This window comes from Dipteris shenzhenensis, chromosome 23 (assembly GCF_047967505.1).
Source record: "Dipteris shenzhenensis isolate YYH24624 ecotype China chromosome 23, Dip_SZ_1.0, whole genome shotgun sequence".
Lineage (NCBI taxonomy): Eukaryota > Viridiplantae > Streptophyta > Polypodiopsida > Gleicheniales > Dipteridaceae > Dipteris > Dipteris shenzhenensis.
Genome location: NC_141618.1, coordinates 2,188,675 through 2,210,679, shown reverse-complemented (window position 1 = coordinate 2,210,679; position 22,005 = coordinate 2,188,675). Strand labels below are relative to the sequence as shown.

The 22,005-nt window shown below is 45.7% G+C and overlaps 1 protein-coding gene and 1 pseudogene across 1 annotated transcript in view; one reads left to right on the top strand and one right to left on the bottom strand.

Annotated features, from left to right (window-relative positions):
- Nucleotides 1–22,005, bottom strand: part of LOC147886857 (mitochondrial pyruvate carrier 4-like) — a 34,073-nt gene that overhangs the window by 4,782 nt on the left and 7,286 nt on the right. The gene's annotated exons all lie outside the window — the stretch shown is intronic.
- LOC147886858 (secreted RxLR effector protein 161 pseudogene) lies at nucleotides 8,946–9,665 on the top strand (annotated as a pseudogene).

The following is a 22,005-nucleotide window of genomic DNA, read 5'->3' as shown; positions in this document are numbered from 1 at the left end:
CATTTCCTGTGTAGTGCATTCAGCAGGTCATGATGAAAGGCATCCTCATCTACCTCCTTTGGAGAGTAGTCCAAGTACCTCTCTACCTCCCATTTTTGGAACCATTTTTTTAAATCTAGTGCCCATCCAGATGCCAAAATCTTACCCTTATTCGTCTTTTGGGACTTTTGACTTTCTACCCATGCCCTCTTTGCCAGCCTTTCATTATTCATGCGCTTGACCTTTGTGATGTATCTAAGTACTCTCTTCAAGGCATGCAACTCTATGGGTATGCATCCTATCTCTAGGAGTAGGAGAGAGTAGGGTGTGGTAGCCTTGATGCCAAGGTGTCTTCTAATGAAAGATTTCTGCATTTTTTCTACATCATTCCATTTTGATGATGGTATACTCCCCCCCCACACCTCTACCCCATAGAGCACTGTTTGTACCACATATGCCCCAAAAATCATGTTTCGTACTTGCCACCTTCTTTTGTTGGTATTGCTGCAGTCATTTTCAAATTGATAATACTTTACCCATCCTGCATCAATTCTCCGTTGCACACAGCTGCTCCATTTGTTATTGGCTGGAATTTCAATGCCTAAGTATTTGAATGAGTGCACTGTATCAACAAGTTGACCCATATATGAGATTGAAGGGGGATTACTTGGCTGTATAGTCTTGACTATCATGAGTTTAGTTTTGGAAACATTCACAGCCAGCGGGGGGGGAGAGAGGGAGAGAGGGGAGAGGGAGATATCTAAGGCCAACGAGAGACAAACAAACAGAGACAGAGAGAGAAACACTTTCCAAAGTAAAAACAATCCCGCTTGCTCTGGAGATGTTAGTCATGATTTTACACCCCCAAAAAGGGGGTTCCATAGGAGTGTATGGCTCTCGCACTCGTCCCTTCTGGGGATTTCACTTCTCGGCTAGTGGGGAGGAGCAGTGGACCCCCACGTTGTTTGATATGATGATTGGACAGCCGATGTTCAGCATGATGGAGGAGTAGGTCCTGAGGTTCAGCTTAAGCAAGCATCATTGGGCATCGCCGAGGCGATTCAGAGGAGCAATGAGGACCTCCGCACCCAGGCTCTCCGCCGCCTTCAGGAGAGAGAGAGCCTTGAGGCGTGACTTAGCCGTCTCAAGGAGCAGGACATGGAGTTCCAGTGGCTTGCTGACATATGTGAGTGTGCACATCTGGAGCTTCAGGACACAAAGTTGAGGAGGGCCGAGTATTCTTCCCATTCCGCTCGTGCTTGTTGGGTACAGCAGGGGGATAGGATGAGCCGACAGTTCTTTCAGGCCACGGGGCCTAGGTCGGCAGGTGCCCAGTTGCAGAGATTGAGAGACACTAGCCGCAGGGTGGTTTCGGACCCTCATGAGATTATGGAGTTGGCTTCGGATTTCTATCGACGCCTTTTTCAAGCTGAGGAGTCGTCCCCCCACGTGCGGGAGGCCTGCTAGGCGGTATGGAAGCATGTCCCAGCTGTGGTCTCTCAAGGCGTGAGCAGCCAATTGGATTCTCCCTTCACAGATGACGAGGTTCGGGAAGCTCTCAGGGCACTTCCGACTTAGAAGTGCCCAGGGGAGGATGGGCTGTCCCTGGTCTTCTTCAGGAGCTTTTGGCCCTTTGTGCACAACCCCCTTCGGCTGGCCTTTCAGAAGATCTTTGACTCACGAGCACTCCCACCGTCCCTGTGCAGAGGCTGGATTTGTTTGATCCCGAAGGGAGGGGACCGCTCAAGCATTTGACAGTGGAGACCGATCACTCTGCTAGACACCGCATACAAGATCTTAGCCAAGGTCTTGAGTTTGCGACTACCACCCCATCTAGTCGACATCATCCACGACACGCAAACAGGTTTTGCCCAGGAGCATAGCATCCTCAACAACATCGTCACCTTTTGGGAGGCACTAGATTGGGACACGGAGGAGGCATAGCCCCTTGCGATCCTGCTACTGGATTTTGAGAAGGCCTACGACCGGGTAGAGTGGTCCTTCTTGGAGGGCACGATGCAGAGATTAGGCTTCTCAAACAGGTGGATCAAAGGGGTCTCCGCCTTGTATGCAGGGAGTTCCACCAGGAGGCCTTCCCACCCACCCGCTCTGTGAGACAGGGCTGCCCACTAGCTCCCTTCCTCTTTTTCTTTGTCGCGGAGGCGTTGGGCTATTTCCTGGGTTGCAGACAGTTGGCCTCAGAGGGATGAGGCTACAGATCAGACAGGAGGAGGAGCTTCTAGACTCGGAATTCGCAGATGATTTGGCCTTGCATGTGGAGGGTTCAGACGAGAGCCTAGATGCAGTCAGGGGGGCTCTTGAGGTTTAAAGCACCGCCTAAAGGGCAAGGATCAATTGGGGCAAATCAGTCTGTTTTCTTTCAGTGACTGAGGAGTCCCAAGAGATTCTTCGGTGGGGTGCATTGGTAGGCTATCCCGAGTGGCTAGTCAACGAGGTACTTGGGATGCCGTGTGGGCATTGACATCTCCGTAGAGCAATACATAGCCCCGGTCCTTGAGAGCATGAGGCGCAAGCTTCTTTACTAGAGCTCAGCCAAACTCTCTCTGGCAGGCAGGGCCTTGGTGGCTAACCAAGTCCTGTTGGCCACAGCCTGGTATATAGCCTCTTGCTGGTGTTTTCACAGGGGTTGCATGGGACAATTGAGACACTTGGTCCGTAACTTCCCTTGGGCAGGATCAGATGGCACTCGCACACCAGAGCTAGAGTTGCATGGCAGACAATGATACTACCACAGGCACAGGGAGGCCTGGGTATTATAGATCCAGAGATGCAGAGCAGAGCCCTGTTGGGCAAGTTGATAGTCAGGGGTCTCACTCCAGGCATGGAGCCCTGAAACTTCTCCTGCAGCGTGAGTATGACCAGATGTATTATTTCCTGACTGCGGAACATTATTGAAATCCCCACAGAGAAAGGCATTTCGCCTCCAAGGATACTGTAGCATAGCTTGCCATATCAATGCTCTACTATGCGATGATTGTGGGACACAAAGTAAGGCAAACTCAAATCTCTCTCCTTCCAAAAGACATTGCATAACAATCCATCAACCTTCTCGGTCGTCAAAAGCCACAACAGGCTGAACAGCATGTTTCACAAGAACTACCACTCCCAAAAAAAAGTTTTCACGCATACAAGATATCATATCCTGCAAAATGCCATGTCCGGCCTGCATAACCATGCTGATTATGCTCCTGTAAGACCACTATACCAAGCTACAATCTCTTACAACAAAAAATCTAAATTTGTATAATTGGATATATTCTAGTCTTACAAAGGTACACACACACACACACAATCTCTTGACATATGCCCATACAATCTTTCACATTTTCAAAAGTCACATATCCCATGTACATTGTACATTTTATTTATACCAGCATATTTACAGATTTACAGAAATGTACATACTCTATCACATAAAAAGGCAAGCCAAGACTGCATGTCAATCTGAGGATCCAAGGCATGATCCTGATGAGACACCAAATCATGTGGGCCAAGTAGTAAAAGGGCAACTTCATCTTCTAGGACGACTCACAATCACTGCAACCCAAGTAATGCCCATGCCAGAATTCACACGCACTTATTTTTTGGGTGAAATCCATTTTTGATTATATTACAAGAAACAGTCTCAAAAGAAGGGATGCCAATCACAAGCATCAGAAGATATCACTATATGACAAGAAGGCAGGATAATCTAGATCCTACATATGTAGAAAATCAAAGATGATTGCCATAGAGATGCCTGGAAGAACTAATATTTAGCAAGAGAGGGCTCACCAAAAACCCGATGGTTGCAGTCCTTCTATAAGGTCCACAGGGCCCAATAACGAACCCAATAAAAAAAGATCATAACCTTGCCTGACCGGATGAAAACCAAACTGTAAGAAATCCTAGATTTACTATATTTAGAAATGTGCTAAGGAACAGAAAGGAGATTAAAATAGCAAAGAACAAGGAATAATTGTATTGCTTGAGTGTCTATAGTGTAGCTGTAGCGTAGCTGTATAGAGAGTGAAGAGTCACACATGAAAAGGTGTGTACTCCAAAGTGTATGTGCATGAAGAGGTGTGTACCCCTTGTGAAGGGTGTGACCCTTGATGAGAGGGTACATTACAATATGAGTGTCTCTTCAATAGAATGTCTCTTGTGAAGGGTTGTGCCTCATAGGAAGTGTCCCGTCGAAAAGGCATACCCTTCCACAAGTGTCCATTCATCAAACCATCCATAAGTCTAAGGTATACAGAAAGGAATACGTCACAGAAAGTGACATCCCCTCCCACTCAAAATAAGACCCTGGTGGAGATAATGAACTGATGTAGAAAATTTCACGGTAAATTCTGAAAATACTGCTGTAAAATGTCAGGGTACTGCTGTAAGTCTTCATCATTATACTTCCCTTTGAATGAATTCAGAACATCCACAGATAATGTAGAGATTACCATAGCTGATGCTAGAGTTAACCTGCTGAGAGCATCTGCAACTACATTACGTAGTCCTGGAATGTACTCAATGGTCATGTGAAAGTTGGCCAGAAACTCAACCCAACGTGCTTGTCGAGCGTTCATGACTAGCTGAGTAAAGATATACTTTAGAGAGTGATGGTCTGTCTTGACCACTGAGTCGGCTCCCATGAGATAATGTTTTCAAGAGCAATAAGCATGTACAACGGCAAGAAACTCCTTATCATAAACCGGGTATCGGGTTTGGATATCGGAATGTTTATGGTTGTCAAAAGCAATAACTCTGCCTTCTTGCATCAAGACTGCTCCTATAGCGATGTCAGAAGCGTCGGTCATGACCTCAAATGGAAGGTTTGGGTCAGCAATAGCCATAACTGGTGTGGTAGTGAGTGCTTGCTTGAGTCGTTGGAAACTATACTCTGTTTCGGGAAGCCACTGAAAAACTGATGTGCTTTTCAATAATTCCGACATAGGAGCTGCGATTTCGGAAAACTGATAGACCTTTGTATGGTAGAAGTTTGCCAATCCGAGAAAAGAGCGGACATCATGAACATTGTTAGGAGTAGGCCAGTTTCGGATTACCTCGACCTTCTTGGGATCCACAGAGATGCCTTGAGCTGAAATAACATGTCCCAAATATTCGAGTTGGGTCTTGAAGAACTCACTCTTCTCAATGTTGATGTAGAGAGAATTTGCGCGGAGAACTTCAAAAACTTGGTGAAGATGTTGTTTGTGGCTGAAAACGAGGATGTCATCGAGGTAAACGATGACGAACTTATCGAGGAAAGGCCTGAAGATGTCGTTCATTAGTGTCATGAATGTGGCCGGGGCATTGTGTCCATACTTTGTTCGAAAAGCTGTCTTGTACTCATCGCCTTCTCGTATGCGAATTTGATGATAACCTAAACGAAGATCAATCTTTGTTGATTGTGTTGCGTGTAGAAGTTGATCGAAGAGGTCATCGATGCGAGGCAATGGATACTTGTTTTTGATAGTGAGCTTGTTGAGGGCTCGGACGTCGATGCAGAGGTGTTAGCACCTATGTGTTGGGAGTGTAGGGTGACACCTTAGGGGTAGGCCCGGGGCACTTTTTACTCCAACTAGTGGAGGTTTTTTCCCCCGAGCTTGGCAGGCACACTTCCATGTGACCTGCAGGGTGTGCTTAGCAAGGTGTGCTTAGCAAGCACAACCTTATCCATGTATATGATGTGACTTTAGTCACATCTTCTGAATCAATCAATCATTCGAGCTTTTTGTGCTTGCTCTATTCCTCACATCCGGTCATGCAAAACAGCAAGGGCAGCTTGGGAAAATTTGGCAAAGTTGTACCAAGTCAGGAATGAAGCCCGTGTGGCATACTTGAAGAGGAAATTGGAGACTCTTCCTATGCTTGATGGTAATTCCATGGATGATTATCTCACAAAGGTAAAGGATTTACGAGAGCAATTAGCATCTGTGGATGAGATTATTCCGGATGCCTCGTTGGTTTCTTCAGTGTTGCAGGCCATCCCCGACACCTATCAGAATGTGTCCACTACTATGCAGCTTATGATGAAGGGTAATCCCAATTCAATTACCTTCGATGAGCTTGTTTCTGTACTCTTGCAAGAGGAGCAGTCCAGATATAATAGGACCATGATGCGTGTGGCTGATCAGGCTTTTATTGCCACCAGAAAGGCAAAGGTAAGGCTGCGTTTCAGGGGGGCAGCAAGCCCAAGAAAGATGCAGGCCAGCCATCTGGCAAGTATGAAAAAGAGGGTGATAAACCCAAGAAAAAGGGGAAGTGCAACTATTGCAGGAAGCCAGGACACTACATTAATGAATGTCGCAAGAGGCTTGAGAAGGAAAAGAGCAAAGGGGCCAGCATGGCAGTGACGGATAATGTCCCCAAGTCGGATAGCAAAGAGGCTGCAAATTACACTTATACATCCTCCCATGATGAGGAATGGGCTTTTGCAGTGTTATGCAGTTACAATCCATCTATTCATGATGCATGCCTATCTGTGAGTGATGACAATGTATGGTATTTTGACAGTGGTGCTAGCAAGCACATTACCTCACAGAAGGATTTGTTTACATCTTATGCAGCTGGTTCTCATGGAGGCACGGTGACATGTGCCAACAACTCCTCCCATCCTCTACAAGGAGTGGGAAAGATTGTACTTACCGCAGCAAATGGTGGTGCATTTACACTCTCTGATGTGCTATGGGTGCCTGGCATCAAAAAGAATTTGCTTTCAGTTTCAGCCATTGCCCCTGGTGGCTTAATGGTGAAGTTTTTGGATGACAGATGCACCGTACATGACATTAGTGATGGTGATACAATTGTGGCTTCTGGAACTTTATGCCACGGTCTTTACAGACTTGATCACTATGAGAGTGCTTTGCATGATGCTTTATTCACCACCACCCCATCACAGTTGGCAAATGCTGAATTATGGCATGCTCGATTTGGCCATCTCAATTTCAGAAGTTTGCTGCGTTTACACAACCATGAAATGGTGTCCGAGATGCCACACATACATACTCCGACTCCCATGTATGCGAGGGATGTATCTTGGGGAAGATGCATCGCACACCGATTCCCAAAGATGGGACTGTCAGAGCTGTCCGTAGATTACAGCTTATACACAGTCATGTTTGTGGTCCTATGAGGACTCCATCTATTGGGGGATATCTGTATTTTGTCACTTTCATTGATGATTTCTCTCGTTTCACGTGGCTCTACCCATTGAAGGAGAAGTCAGAGGTGTTTACAAAATTCAGACATTTTATTACTCAGGTTGAGAATTATGCCTCAGAAAAAGTGGGGACACTTCGCACTGATAGAGGGGGAGAATACATGTCCAAGGAATTTCATGCATATCTTGCAGAGAGAGGCATCATCCATCAGTGTACCACTCCATACACCCCAGAGCAAAATGGGCTCGCTGAAAGGAAAAACAGGTCGGAAATGGAGATGGGTAGATGTATGCTCAAAGGCAAAGGTTTGCCTGGATGGAAGCTCTCATGTGTGCAAATTATGTACTTAACAGATGTCCCACAAAGGCCTTGCATAATCTCACCCCGTATGAGGCATGGCATGGTAAGAAGCCTTCTGTTGCTCATCTCAGAGTATTTGGTTGCTTGGACTATGCACATGTGCCACAGCAACATCGTACTAAACTTGATGATAAGGCTCTCAAATGCATTTTCGTGGGGTACAGTGTTGAAAACAAAGGGTATCGGCTGTATCATCCATCCAGCAGGAGGATTATTACAAGCAGGGATGTCATTTTTGCTGAGGATTCCACTCAGCCATTGCTGTCCTGTCAAAAACAGCCTGATGTCTACTCCAGGGATGTGTTTGAACAAATGCTGCCCATGACAACTGAAGGTCCCTCATTTTCAGAACATTCCAGTTTGATTCCCCATGCTGTTACGCAGGCCGGTACAGCAACTAATCAGCCTATTGTGGCTGAACCACATATGCCTATAGATGAGGCAAATATTGACCAGGCAGTTGATGAGGAAAGGACAGCCATTCAGTCATCCAAACGGGTGCCCAGGTGGCTGATTGAAACATTACGGGACAGCAGGTTACATACTCCTTTACCTGCGAGGACTCGTGCAAAATCTCATCATGCATCTGGGTTGTTTACTAATTATGCCTTTCAGAGCACATGCAGTGATGAAGAACCTCTAACATTTGAGGATGCTGCAAAGGACAGTAATTGGATGGCAGCCATGCATTCAGAATATGATTCCATCATGCAAAATGAAACATGGCACTTAACTGAATTGCCTCCAGGCAAAAAGGCCATTGATACTAAGTGGGTCTACAAGATTAAGCCGAAGGCTGATGGTTCAGTAGACCGCTTCAAAGCAAGACTCGTTGCGAAAGGGTATGCTCAGCAAAAGGGTATTGATTTTGATGAAACCTTTGCCCCTACCTCTCGCATGACCACTATCAGATGCATGATCGCCATGGCAGCCCATCATGGATGGCAAGTACATCAGTTGGACATCAAAACAGCGTTCCTACATGGAGACTTGCATGAGGAGGTTTATGTTACACAGCCTCGTGGATTTGTGCAGGATGGACAGGAACACTTGGTGTGCAGGCTTCACAAAGCTCTGTATGGCCTTAAGCAGGCACCTAGAGCTTGGTATGAAAAGATACACACATATTTGGTTGCCCAGGGATTCAGCAACAGTCCAACTGAGAGTACCCTCTATGTTAAAAGGACTCGGGATGTTTTTTTGGTCATTGTTTTATATGTTGATGACATGCTGCTCACAGGCCCCAATGAGCAAAATATTGCAGCCTTCAAGGCTGAATTACATTCCTCATTTGAGATGAGTGCTCTGGGCCCTTTGCATTTTTATTTGGGCATTCAGTTTATACAGCGGGATGATGGTATTGTTCTGATACAAACTAAGTACATCCAGAAGTTGCTTCAGCGGTTCTCTTTCCAAGATTGCAAGCCAGTTGCAACTCCTGTGGAGATTGGGATGAAATTCAGCATTGAAGATTCTGGGGATGCTTTTGATCAGACATTGTACCAGCAAGCTGTGGGCTGTTTGATTTATTTATGCAATACACAACCAGATATTCAGTTTGGGGTCTCCTTATTGAGCAGATTCATGCATTGCCCAGGAACCAAGCATTGGCATGCTGTTAAGCGGGTGTTCCGCTATTTGCACGGTACTATGCACCTTGGTTAATTCTTTCCCAAGGGGGCTGATCCACAGCTGCATGCTTTCTGTGACTCCGATTGGGCAGGATGCTTTGACACAAGAGTGTCCACTTCAGGTTTTTGCTTCTACTTTGGGCAGTCATGCATCTCTTGGTTGAGTAAGAAGCAACCCTCCGTGGCCACTTCCAGTTGTGAAGCTGAGTACAGGGCAGCTTTCACAACCACCGTTGAGTGTGTTTGGCTCACACGATTATTTGCTGATTTGGGTATGAGACAGGAGTCTGCTACCTCTATTTTTACAGACAGTCAAAGTGCTTTGGCAATTGCGAGGAATCCTGTCTTCCATGCTCGCACAAAGCATATTGAGGTTCATTATCATAATGTCAGAGAGAGATTGTCTGCCTCAGAAATCAGCATGATCTATGTGCCTACACATGACAATGTGGCAGATATATTCACCAAAGCATTGTCTCGTGAGAAGTTCAAAGGCTTTCACAAGCTCCTAAACTTACTTCCTTTTGGTGATTGATATCACATTTGCCTTGAACACTGTCACCACTTCACTCCAGGGGGTTTGTTAGCACCTATGTGTTGGGAGTGTAGGGTGACACCTTAGGTGTAGGCCCGGGGCACTTTTTACTCCAACTAGTGGAGGTTTTTTCCCCCGAGCTTGGCAGGCACACTTCCATGTGACCTGCAGGGTGTGCTTAGCAAGCACAACCTTATCCATGTATATGATGTGACTTTAGTCACATCTTCTGAATCAATCAATCATTCGAGCTTTTTGTGCTTGCTCTCTCCTCGTGTGTCTCGTCTCTGCACCAACAAGAGGCGCATTGACTTATTCTTTTTTCCCACAAGTAGTACAGGAGATCCGAAAGGGCTGCGACTAGGCCGAATGTGACCTTTGTCGAGTAGTTCGGTGACCTGTCTTTGGATTTCTTCATTTTGAGTGTAAGAAACCCGATAAGGAGGTTTCGACGCTGAATTACTGCTGGGAATAAGTTCGATTGGGTGATCCACTGGTCGTCGAGGTGGTAACTGCTTTGGCAATTCCTGTGGAAAAATATCCAGGTAGGGCTGGAAAAAAGGTTGGTTGAGGTATTCAGGAGGATCCTTTGTTGGTGTCTCCTCTACTGCCGTAACCAACAAAAGTGAAGTCTTTACTTGGCGTTTACGAACCCACTTCTTTACTTGTAGGACAGAGGCAACTGGGGTTGAAGGAGAGTCCCTAGAACCAGTTAGCTCAATAAGTTTTCCCTCGTGGACAAACTGGATAGTATGGCTGCGAAAACTGATTGATGGATCATAGTCGTAGAGCCACTGTTGTCCAAGTATGACATCGTACCGAGAAAGAGGCATGATGTCGAAGTTCAACTTGTCCGTATAATCTTGGATGCGAAAAGACAAGTTTTTGATCCTGATGTTGCACAAGAAGGTAGTTCCATTTGCGAGTTCAATCTGATAGTCCATGAGACTAGGACTGGTGGTCAACCGAAGTTTGTCGACCGTAGAACTAGCTAGGAAGTTATGAGAGCAGCCACTGTCGATGAGGATAGTGACCGTTGTTCCACGAATCGATCCTTGAACACAAAGTACTTGAGTGGCCAGGGAAGGCTCGGGGTTGTTGGCAAGGCTCAGGTGGATGGTATTTGCCATTCGAACAGCTTTGCCTTTCTTGTCTTGTGCTGGGGTAGCATCTTCTGTTTGGGAAGTGCTAGGTTCCATATTGGAATTTTGCTTTGGTCGCTTGGGACAATCGAACCATCTATGGTCGCCTGTACAGATGGTACAAAGTCCTTTTGTGCTGGAGTTGTTCTTCTTGTCAGTGGCCGCACCTTTATGTTGGGGATGACGGTGATGACTTTGTGAAGAAGAAGAGGCACAATCCTTGGAGGAGTGCTTCTGTTGGAATCCAGCATATGATTTCTGAGACTTGTGGGGATCTTGAGACTGTCGCTGACCTTGATTACCCGAGTTTTTTCTAAACCTGGGGTTATCTTGAGAACGAGCACCTTTGGCCATAGTAGAGTTCTGTGTTCTATTAGCACTCTGCTTCCCTGTGTTTTGAAAATCTGTTATGCGCTCTGCGTAAGCAATAGTGCCAGCTGTGGTGGTGATGTTTGCTTTGAGAACATCAATGCGTAATGAGGGATTTAGGCCTGAGATGAAAACATGAAGGCGATCATCATCAGTTAAACCATCAATCTCCAACACCAATGTGATGAACTGAGAGATGTAGGAAGACAAGGAGCCTGTTTGCTCCAACTGTCGGAGTTTTGATCGTGCTTGGAAGTCCGCATTGGTAGGTATGAACTGCTTACGGAGCACGTGTTCAAAACGTTCTTAAGTTAACACACTTTTGCCGTTCTTTAAGCGTCGTTGCCACCATAGGAAAGCTGTATCCTTGAGGAGGGAGGCTGCCAAGGCAATCCTTTTGCCTTCAGTGAGGTCAACAGTATCAAAGTACATGTGCAGTTTTACGAGCCATTGGTCAATTGTTCGGCGATTTCGTTGACCAGTGTAGGCTTCCGAAAGTTTAATGTCAAGTCTTTTAGTTTTGGAAGCTTGGAGTAAACGGTAGAGGGCACGTAGTTCAATGAGTCCACATAGTCCTCTGGTTGCGTCACGTCATCCTCTGTATGTGTGGTACTGCGAGAATCTTGGAGTTGTTGGACTTTCTGGACCAAGTCGGAGATGCTGTCCTGAAGCTGGGAAATTTGAAGTTGAAGTAGTGCTTCGCCTTGTAAGTTGACTTCAGGGGTCTTTTTTGGACTTAAGTCGCTTATTTCCGAAGAGGCTGCACACGAGCGTTGCGACATATCTGAGGTCCCCGTGAGAAAAGCACGAATCTGCGCTCTAGTTTGTACCATTCCTGGAAGAAGAATCGGGCTGCTCCCTGAGGTTGCTCATGTTGGAGGGGGCAGGCGAGGCAGGATGGAACCACCCATGGAAATCTCGTAAAGGAGGTCCTGTCTGAGGTAACACTGGTGATGCCGAAATGGGTGTTACTGCTCGTGAGAGTATAGGAGTAGGTTGCAGAGTCCACAGATCTGAGAAAGGATAAGGAGCTGCTGTCGGAAGTGGAGGATATCCAGGAGAAGGAGTGCCTTCAGAGTGTAAATACTGTCTTGGGGAAGGTACAACTTGTATAGGAGGATATCTGGGAGCTGAAGGAGGTGGAGAGTACCCTGGAGATGCTAAAGCTGAGGGGTAAATTTCTCTCCAAAGATGGACAGCAAACTCGTGAGGAATATCGGGTTCTGGGTATCTTCGTGTCTCGTGGAACACAACCTGGACTGTGCTGAGGAAGTAATGTAACTGAGGTGCCTCACGCAGAAGGTATAGGATGCGGTCCAAATCACTAGGAGGGCACGTGACACAGAAGACCCACGATGCCAAAGCTCCGAAATGGGCTGGTTGTGCAATTTGAACACGATATTGTGTGGTAGATGATGCCTGAGGGGTCCTTGAAGGGACGGGTGAATTACCAGAGGTTTCCCTGCTTTAAGGAAGCGTCTTTCATTTGCTGTAATTTGATAATGACAAGAGAATCCTTAGAAGCAGAATGGAAAGAATCCACCTAGCATTGATTTAATCTGCCAATTTGTTGCATAGAAAAGGCCTGCAGATCGCTGTCCGGAGGTCCATACTACTGTCCTTGCAAATCCACGTGGCTGTGTGAGCCAGAAATAGGTGCCGGGTAGACTTTCGAGGCAGATAGCGGCGCTGGCAGAGGCTGGGTGCAGAAAAGGCAGATTGCCTGCGTTGATTTCAGAGAACAAGTACCAGTGGGGTGCGAGGAACAGAGCTCGGCCTGGTTGGACAGGACTGGAAGGCAGCAACAGGGCGAATTTCACAGGCTGTATTCATCGCGATAGAGGGGCTGAACCGCTGCTGATCTGGCAGATAAGGTGGCGAAAAAGAGGGGGCAGGCTGTGTATGGCGAAACAGGCTGCGGCTACCAAGGCTGGATCGCGATAGAGGGCTGGCGAAACAGGCTGCGGGCTATCAAAGGCTGATGCGCGGCAGCAATGGCAGGTAATCTGGCGCTGATCTAGCACTGCAGGCTGGCAGGGACTGGCAGGAAACCCAGGGCAGCAAATCGGCCAGGGGGGGGGGCTGCATATGGCGTGGAGACATGGCGGATCCTGCGTGACCAGAATCCGTACGGTCACAGGAGGCGAGCCTGCGTGACACGAATCCGTACGGGCGTCAAATGGAGCGTCGCTTTTTCATAGGTAGGGTGGTTGCCCAAAATTAATGTGTGGGTTTAAATAACCCGTGGGTAGTCTAGGGTTAGACCTAAGGTATGGGGCTGGGTTTTTCCTTTTTAGCCCCTCTAGGTACCCTTTTATATAAGGTGCTTGGTGCCAAAAGGTGTGCCTATTCGAAGGGGTGTGACCCTTGGAATAGGTGTACCTTTTCATGAAGGGGTGTGACCCTGTTCTTAAAAGGGGTGTCCCCACACGAAGAGGTGTGTCCTTTTTTCCACGATGGGGTGTGTCCCTTGGGTGAGGAGTCAAAACTCTTCATCAAAAGGTGTGTCCGATGGTGGAAAAGGTGCGTCCCTTGGTTTTGGGACAGCCCAAGCACATGAAAAGACACGATTTTTGTCGTGTCCATTCACATCAACTCGTGATGTGTGGGAGATGGAGAGGCCATTGATGACTTTAGGCAGGGTTGGCGCTAAAAATTTTTACACTCATTCTCTCCATCTCTTCCATGCACAATGTGCACGGATATCCTCCTAGCGGAAAGAGATGTATCAGATAGGCTCTAGAAGGTGGGGGGCATTTCTTACAGGCAGGAGCGAAATTTGCTCTAATACCACTGTAAGAAATCCTAGATTTACTATATTTAGAAATGTACTAAGGAACAGAAAGGAGACTGAAATAGCAGAGAACAAGGAATAATTGTATTGCTTGAGTGTCTGTAGTGTAGCTGTAGTGCAGCTGTAGTGTGTCATCCATACAATTGAGCCTCTCTTATATAGAGAGTGAAGAGTCACACATGAAAAGGTGTGTACTCCAAAGTGTATGAGAGGGTACATTACAATAGGAGTGTCTCTTCAATAGAATGTCTCTTGTGAAGGGTTGTGCCTTATAGGAAGTGTCTCGTCGAAAGGGCATACCCTTCCACAAGTGTCCATTCATCAAACCATCCATAAGTCTAAGGTATAGAGAAAGGAATACGTCACAGATCGTGACACAAACCACCAAAATTGCTTGCCAAAAGAAGCACTAGGGAAATGAGCCTGAAGCGCTTGTTGGAACAAAAGCAAGAAACCATGAGACTCAGAGCAATGCTAGAACAAATGGGGAATAGACTCCCGCAAGGACAGACATCATCCACAAGTGGTAGGAGTAATACAACGATGAGCTAAGATCTGTCCAAAAGGAAGAAACTCGCCATAAGAAGAACTTTTGCCGAAGAGGGAGTTCTTAAGCCCAAACCTGCTGTAATCTTTTCCACCACCACCAAGAGATGCATGCCATAGACTAGATACGATTGGCAGGAAGAGAAACCAAAGGAGCAAGACTTTATATAGAGACGCAACCGTGATATCAGCTTAACGATAGCACATGACAAACATGATCGTCCGATTGGAGAACCCAGTCGATCAACAATCTGAAAACGAGGTATTGGCTGAAAGTCATGGAGCATTTGTAATAATAAATGCCATAAGGTCCTATAGTGTTGTCCCAAAGCATACTATATGATCGATGCTTGAAAAGAGTGTTGAGAGTTCATGCTCAACATCATGTGATCATATGTGCATAGCACTAACCCAATAGAGTGCTATAAAGAAAAGGGTTGGATGCCCTAACCCTAACCCTAAATGGGTTTGTATATATTCTACAGTTTCAACTAAATCTAGTGTACAGTTAGTCATTTGTGGTGTGCTCTCTAGCTGTGCCATCTCTCCTCATCTCCCCTCTTCATATTTTGTCATGGTATCAAAGCTCCCTTGCCTTCCACTGAGGCATTGCGATCCTTGAGAGAGTGAGAAAGATTGAGAGAGTGCTCCATTCTTTCATTCCATTGATGAAAGATTTCCGCTCATTCATTCTTGAAAAATTCCGTTCATGTGAGGAATTTCCGTCCATTGAGTGAGAGAGAGGTTTCCTTGCGTGAAGAAATTCACAAGCAGCCAGTCATGTGGAATGACTCGATTTTGGATTATCATAGCAGGCCACTTGAATGACTCGAATTTGGATTATCATAGCAGGCCACTTGAAGTGTCACATTATATGCAGTGGTCTAGATGGGGACCTGCCTCTTCTATAGGCGCTTGGCAAGCCTTTATGAGACCTCCAGAGGATCAGAGACTTTTAGCAGTTGGCCACCTCAGAGGGAGTGCACTCAGGATACAACAAATACAGATAGCCATTCCGCCAGAGTGGATAGACACAAATGACATGCCACTTACAGAGTCCACTTGGTGGGGACCTTTTTCAGGGACGGGCATTCCATTACAGATTATTGCATTGCAGGATGCACATGAGGATACCCTTGTCTTTGATGTTCAGTCTGGAAGCAGACTTATTAGATCTTCTGATGATATTCTCTTCGAGATTGCATTTCAGCCTGTCAAGATTTCAAGATTCATGGAGTGGGACAGGGACTCGCATTGGTATCTTGACCCTGATCCTGTTCTCCTTGCACTGGGGTCTTGGAGACTTTGGCTATATGGTGGTTCTCCTATTAGGTTCTTGCAGTGGGACACAGGGGAGTGGGAATGGATTGATGAGGGACACCGAGAGAAGAGCTTTCCCTTCTTTCGCTACACAGTTAGAAATGCTCGGAGATTTCAGCTCAGCAGTAGAGGTTGAAAGCCCTCCAGAACGACATATTGGGATAGTTTTCAGATTTCCGCAGTTGTGCAGAAGAACTTTTGGCGTAGGCTGGAAATCCCTCAGGAATAGAAAGATCACTCTTTTCTTTTGGGTTTCTATTCATGGAGGGATTGCAATGAACCTGTGGAGATCCAGGCTCGGGGCTGACCCTACTTGTCCTCGTTGTCACATGGCAATTGAGTTAGTACAGCATTGCCTTTGGGAGTAGACATGCGAGGACGATCTGGAAAGGTGTTGCTAGGATTTTCAGTATCTTCCATACAGCACCTTTCTATATGACCTGAGGTTCAGTGGCTTGGTTATCTCTTACTGGCCCACACGTGTTTTTCGAGGGACATGATCCAGATCCAGCTTTCATTGTACGGCAACACTCAATGGAATCTTGTTCCCTCCAGGATGTTCCCTTCACTCCTTTCACAGCTGCTCATGCCTCAGTAGACACGTCTTGGGAGATTTTGGCTGGCATTGCAGCGTGGCATATTTGGAGAGCCAGGTGTACAGAGGCGATGGAGGGTATCCAAGTTACCCTTCCCAGACTATGGCTAGTATTTGGACTGACACAGTACACACTCTGATGGCCATTTGGGCGAGCATGCAAGGATCCTCCAGAGCAGCCACTGCCAGGAGGGTTACTTTTTTCAAAGTTTGGAGAGGATCTCCTTTCTTCTCTGAGTCTCCTTCAGGGTTGAGATGGCATTTTCCACCTCCGCCTTGTTTCTTTATTAGCTCATTTTGAGCTGTTTTGTCCTCATGCATTGCATGATGTACTCCCGCAGTTGAGCTTGCTCTCGCGGTTTTCATTCATACTTAATGAAGTAATTTTCTTGAAAAAAAAAAAAGAAAGGTTTCCTTGAGATCTCTTGTTCATTCCAAGAGAGAGAGAGATTTCTGCTGAGAGGAAGAAGAGACTTCCGTTCATTGAGAGTCTTCTTTATTTTGCAATATTGAAAGAGAGAGAGAGATTCATGTTCATGCCTCTCATTGAGAGATTTGTTTGCTACATAGAGAGAATTCTCTCTGTGACAGAGAATAGAGAGATTGGAGCTAAAAGGCTTCCTTCTTAGCAAGCATTGGAGCTTGGAGGTAGCGTCGACCTCCATGCAAAGACCTAAAGCAATCCCTTACAGCAGCGCGACGCTGCTCCAGCCTCTCCAACGAGCCACAAAGCCTTCCAACTCCGATCCTAGGCTTCGGCCAGTCTCCCAGCTTCAAAGCTTCAACACAGTCCAAGTGCAAGAGACGCCCACAACGCCTACAGGCATGTACGAGCTCACAGGTTGACTAATCGACGATACGACCTCCTTTGCTTCAACAGCACAGGCCAGCTAGACTCTTCATCCCTCAATGAGCAATGCCTTTTTTTCCCCCTAAGCTTTCGAGTCCAAATGTAGCACCAAGCTCTCCTTCAACGCCAAGCACTCCAAGCCAAACTGGAGCAGAAGCTCCACCGCCACTTCCAACAACAGCAATGGCTGCAACTTCACGGACGACAACCTCGATAGGCAACGCCATCCAAGAGCCCTCGGCTCCCTACGTCTCAAACGACTGGCCTGCAAGGTGCACCCGCATCCCCAGCTAGCTCCAACGACCACATAGGTCTCCAGATCATCTGCACCAGCGAACTACTACGACGTTGCAAGGCAGAGTTCGAGGACTCCTACTACCTTGCAAGCCGACTACCAAAGAAGGCGCCCCTGCACTATTGACTTCGCATCCCAAAGAAGGCGTCCCTTGCAAGCCTCCACACGGCAACTCCAGCCGTCTCCAAAGATAGCCTGCAGCCACGCTCTTACACATAGCTCCATAGCCGCTTTCTCCAAATGTCTAGCACCTCTCACGCACGGCAACTCCGAAGATAAAGGCCCTCCAACGAAGACAAAGGCAACCAAAGCGGCTCCATCAACGCTCCCATCGCACAGCGTTCGGCCCGACGGAAGCATCCCACAGACGGAATCGACGGACGGAATCTCCGAAGATTTCGGTCATCTATTGAGTGACAGGTCGCCCAACCTTATCACCAAGGGTTGGTCACATTTGTTGACACGTGGCAGATAGGGCAGACAAATCCACTTCCTACACGTACATCAGTCTCTACATCGACGCATCTGACCCAGCACATAAAAAGAACTTAAAAAAAGAGATTATTTGATGTTCTTTCATCGATCAACCGTTGGTATCGATCTACATTAGAGTAGACTAGATTGCCATAGAGGAGACGCTTTGAATCCCCCCAAGTTGCCAATGCAAGCCATGCCCGAAATTCCCGACTAGTTCCTACTCGAAGTCAATCCATAAGCTCACATACGGTTTCACATCATCACATTACCTGAAACCTGATGTTCATCAGTTCAGTGAGCAGACTTCAGAGTGTTCAGAGGCATTGCCTATTGATCAATGGGCATATAGCACATGATTTGATTTCACACACACATGCCATCATTGTAAAGCCTATTTGGCTATCTCACGACATTGTGCACATCATTTCAGCCTTGTAAAGCCTCTTAACTATTCTCGGTATCATTTGCCACAAGCCTTGTAATTCAGATCAGATTATATATTGCAGTTCTATCTTCACCGACGACAGTTCAGATTTCACTTGCCATAGTCAGTGTTTTTGTAGTTGAGTCAGACAGTGATTGTCACGACACTTTGAGTACATTTCTTGCACCATGTCTACAACTAGCAACCTCAATTTGGAGGCATCTACTAAGCTAGACAACTCCAATTATGGCAAATGGAAATACCAAATGGAGACCAAATGGGAGTATGTCGATGGATCTACACCTAGACCATTGGACGATCCAGCCAACAGTAGCTCTACTCCACCTGTTGTCACAGCACCATCAACAGGATCATCACCAGAATCTCCAACTACACAATCAGTTTCCGCACCTGTAGCAGATCTTGCCATTGCCCGAGCACAGGCAGAATGAGATAAGATAATTACGCATATCATCTGATCAAGCAAAATATGCAAGATGTCATGCTAGGACGCTCAACACCATCAAGACATTAAAAGAAGCATGGGATATGTTCACAGATCTCTACGAGTCAAAGAACACTTCCAGGATTCTTACACTGAGAAACCAAATCAACCAAAGTTTCCGCAACAGCAGCGAAACTAGTCGTGCTTACATACTCCGGATAAGAGACTACAACAATCAACTCGCAGCAACAGGAGAGACCATGAATCCAACAAAAATGGTTCAAGTCATCCTGAATAGACTAGGATAGGGATACGAGAATCTAGTCCACAGTATTATCATTCAATGGCAAATTCCAACACTAGAAGAACTACACTCAGTCTTCCTTGGTGAAGAACTCAGGACTCAGGCCATTCATGCACGCAAAGGTCATTCTAATGATCAGGCATTCATAGCTTCAGACAAAGGCAGAGGCAGAGGTAGATCATTCCAGAGAAGTGTTCATCATCAGCAATAGAGTCATCAGCAAAGTCAGAATCAGCATTAGCATCATCCTCAGCAATATCAAAATCAACAAAGAGGAAATCATTCCAACCGAGAAAGATTCCAAGGACGAGGGAATGCATCCACCAACGTGTCAAACATCCAGTGCAACTATTGTCATAAGTTTGGACACTATGAAAGAGATTGCCGCAAGAAGCAGTATGACCAAGGCGGTCAATCCAGCAGTAATCGAGGAAATTTTCGCGGAAGAGAAAATCATCGTGGTGGACATTCTAGTCACAGTCATTTTGCAAATGAACAAGGGAATATGTTTCTTGCAAATGAGGAAATGCAATAAACTGATACAGTATACCTAGACATTGATTGCAATCCAAAAGAGGATTTCAGCTATCAAGTCGACCAAGCAGACCAGGATCCTTGATCCATCAACAGTGGTGCATCATCTCACATGAAAAATCATAAGGAATGGTTCACAGAGATGAAACCGTTAAAAGGTCAAAAGAATATCATCTACACAACAGATAATACACAAAATCCAGTTCAAGGGACATGCATTATCCCTATGAACAATTTCACTGGTACGACAGGATTGGTAAAAGATGTACTCTACATTCCGAAGCTCAGCAAGAACCTCTTGTCAGTAGGTCAAATGACGGAACACAACTACCAAGTCATCTTCGACGGAGATGAATGCACTATCTGAGACAAATCCAGAAGATTCCAACTAGTAGGAAAAGGTGCCAAGGAAGGACGCTGGTACAGAATGCTAGCTACAGTACCCAATATGCATGCCATGTCGACTCAACCACAACAAATGCCACTATCTGCAAAATGGCACAAGAGATATGGTCATGTTAATTTCAAGAGCTTGCTAGATCTCAGGAATCAAAATATGACAATTGGGATTCCAAAGCTACACTTTCTTGGAAAAGTTTGCGAAGCATGCTGCTTCGACAAACAAAAGCGAACCAACTTTGGCAGAAGTACCTCTTGTGCACGAGGTACTCTTGATTTCATTCATACAAATGTATGGGGTTATGCCCAAACCCGCAGCATCAATGGTAAACTTTACTACTTGACTTTCATCGACGACTACAACAAATATTGTTATGTCTACTTTTTGAAAGAGAAATCTGAAGTGTTTTCTAGATTTCTTCAAATATTGGGCATCTCTGCATATTTGGTTGCATAGCATATGCCCACACACATGATGATCATCGCAAGAAATTGGATGTGAAGTCACGCAAATGCATCATGGTTGGCTACAGTGAAGAAAGCAAAGCATACAAGTTGTATGATCCCATCAACCGCAAGGTCATTATCTCCATAGATGTAATCTTTAATGAGGAATAAGAATAAAAAACCTCAAACACACAGGAGATAGACGCACCGATTTCACAGTCGTCTACAGAACAGATTGATGAAGAAGAGCAAGAATTGCCAGAAACACCCCAAGCAGAGCCACAACAACTCAGACGGTCTACTAGGGAAAGCAGACCTCCGACCAGATTGACATATGCTCAGAAAGGCAAAGCAATTCAAATTGAAACCACCAACTATGCTCTTATGACTACCATCATGGCTACAGAAGAGCAGTGTACTTCGAAGATGCAGTAGACAAGAAAAAAGGGAAAACTACTATGAATGAAGAAATTGATGCTTTGTATAAGAATAACACTTAGGAATTATGCGACCTTCCACTAGGAAACAAAGTGAAGTGTACAATTCAAATGACAGTATTCAAAGATACAAAGCCAGACTAGTTGCAAAAGGATTTGCATAGCAATATGGTCAAGATTATAATGAGACTTATGCTCTAGTAGTAAAGATGGATTCCATACGGTTCTTGATATCACTAGTGACACTTAGCAGATGGAATGTGTACCAGCTCGATATCAGAGATCATGAGACCATGAGATCGATACAGGGATATGCATTTTTCCTTGGTTAAGGTGCTATATCATGATTGTCAAACAAACAGCCAACTGTTTCTTTGTTTTCGACTGAAGCAAAATATCAAGCACTTACTACAGGTGCATGTGAGGCTATATGGCTCAGAAGACTATTGTCAAAAACATTTACTTTGATGAGTCAAAGCCAACAACAATATACTATGATAATCAATCGGCTCAAGCATTGGCCAAGAACCTAGTATATTACTCCAGGACAAAGCACATTGATGTCAGAGAGCACTTCATCAAAGAAAGAGTGTTACTTGGTGACATCACATTGCAGCATTGTGATAGCAAAGAGAATGTTGCAAACATCTTTACCAAACCACTCGGTAAAGAGCTTTTCAAGAAACACCGACTAGCTCTTGGTTTGACGCAGAGAAAGGACATTCCCATTAAAGAGGTGTGATGGAATGTAAAGCTCAGTCCTTCGATTCCCCAAGATCATCATCTTGACGGAAGGCCTACTTCATGATGTTGATCTTGAGGAAAGATGTTGAGAGTTCACGCTCAACATCATGTGATCATATGTGCATAGCACTAATCCAATAGAGTGCTATAAAGAAAAGGGTTAGATGCCCTAACCCTAACCCTAAATGGGTTTGTATATATTCTACATTTTCAACTAA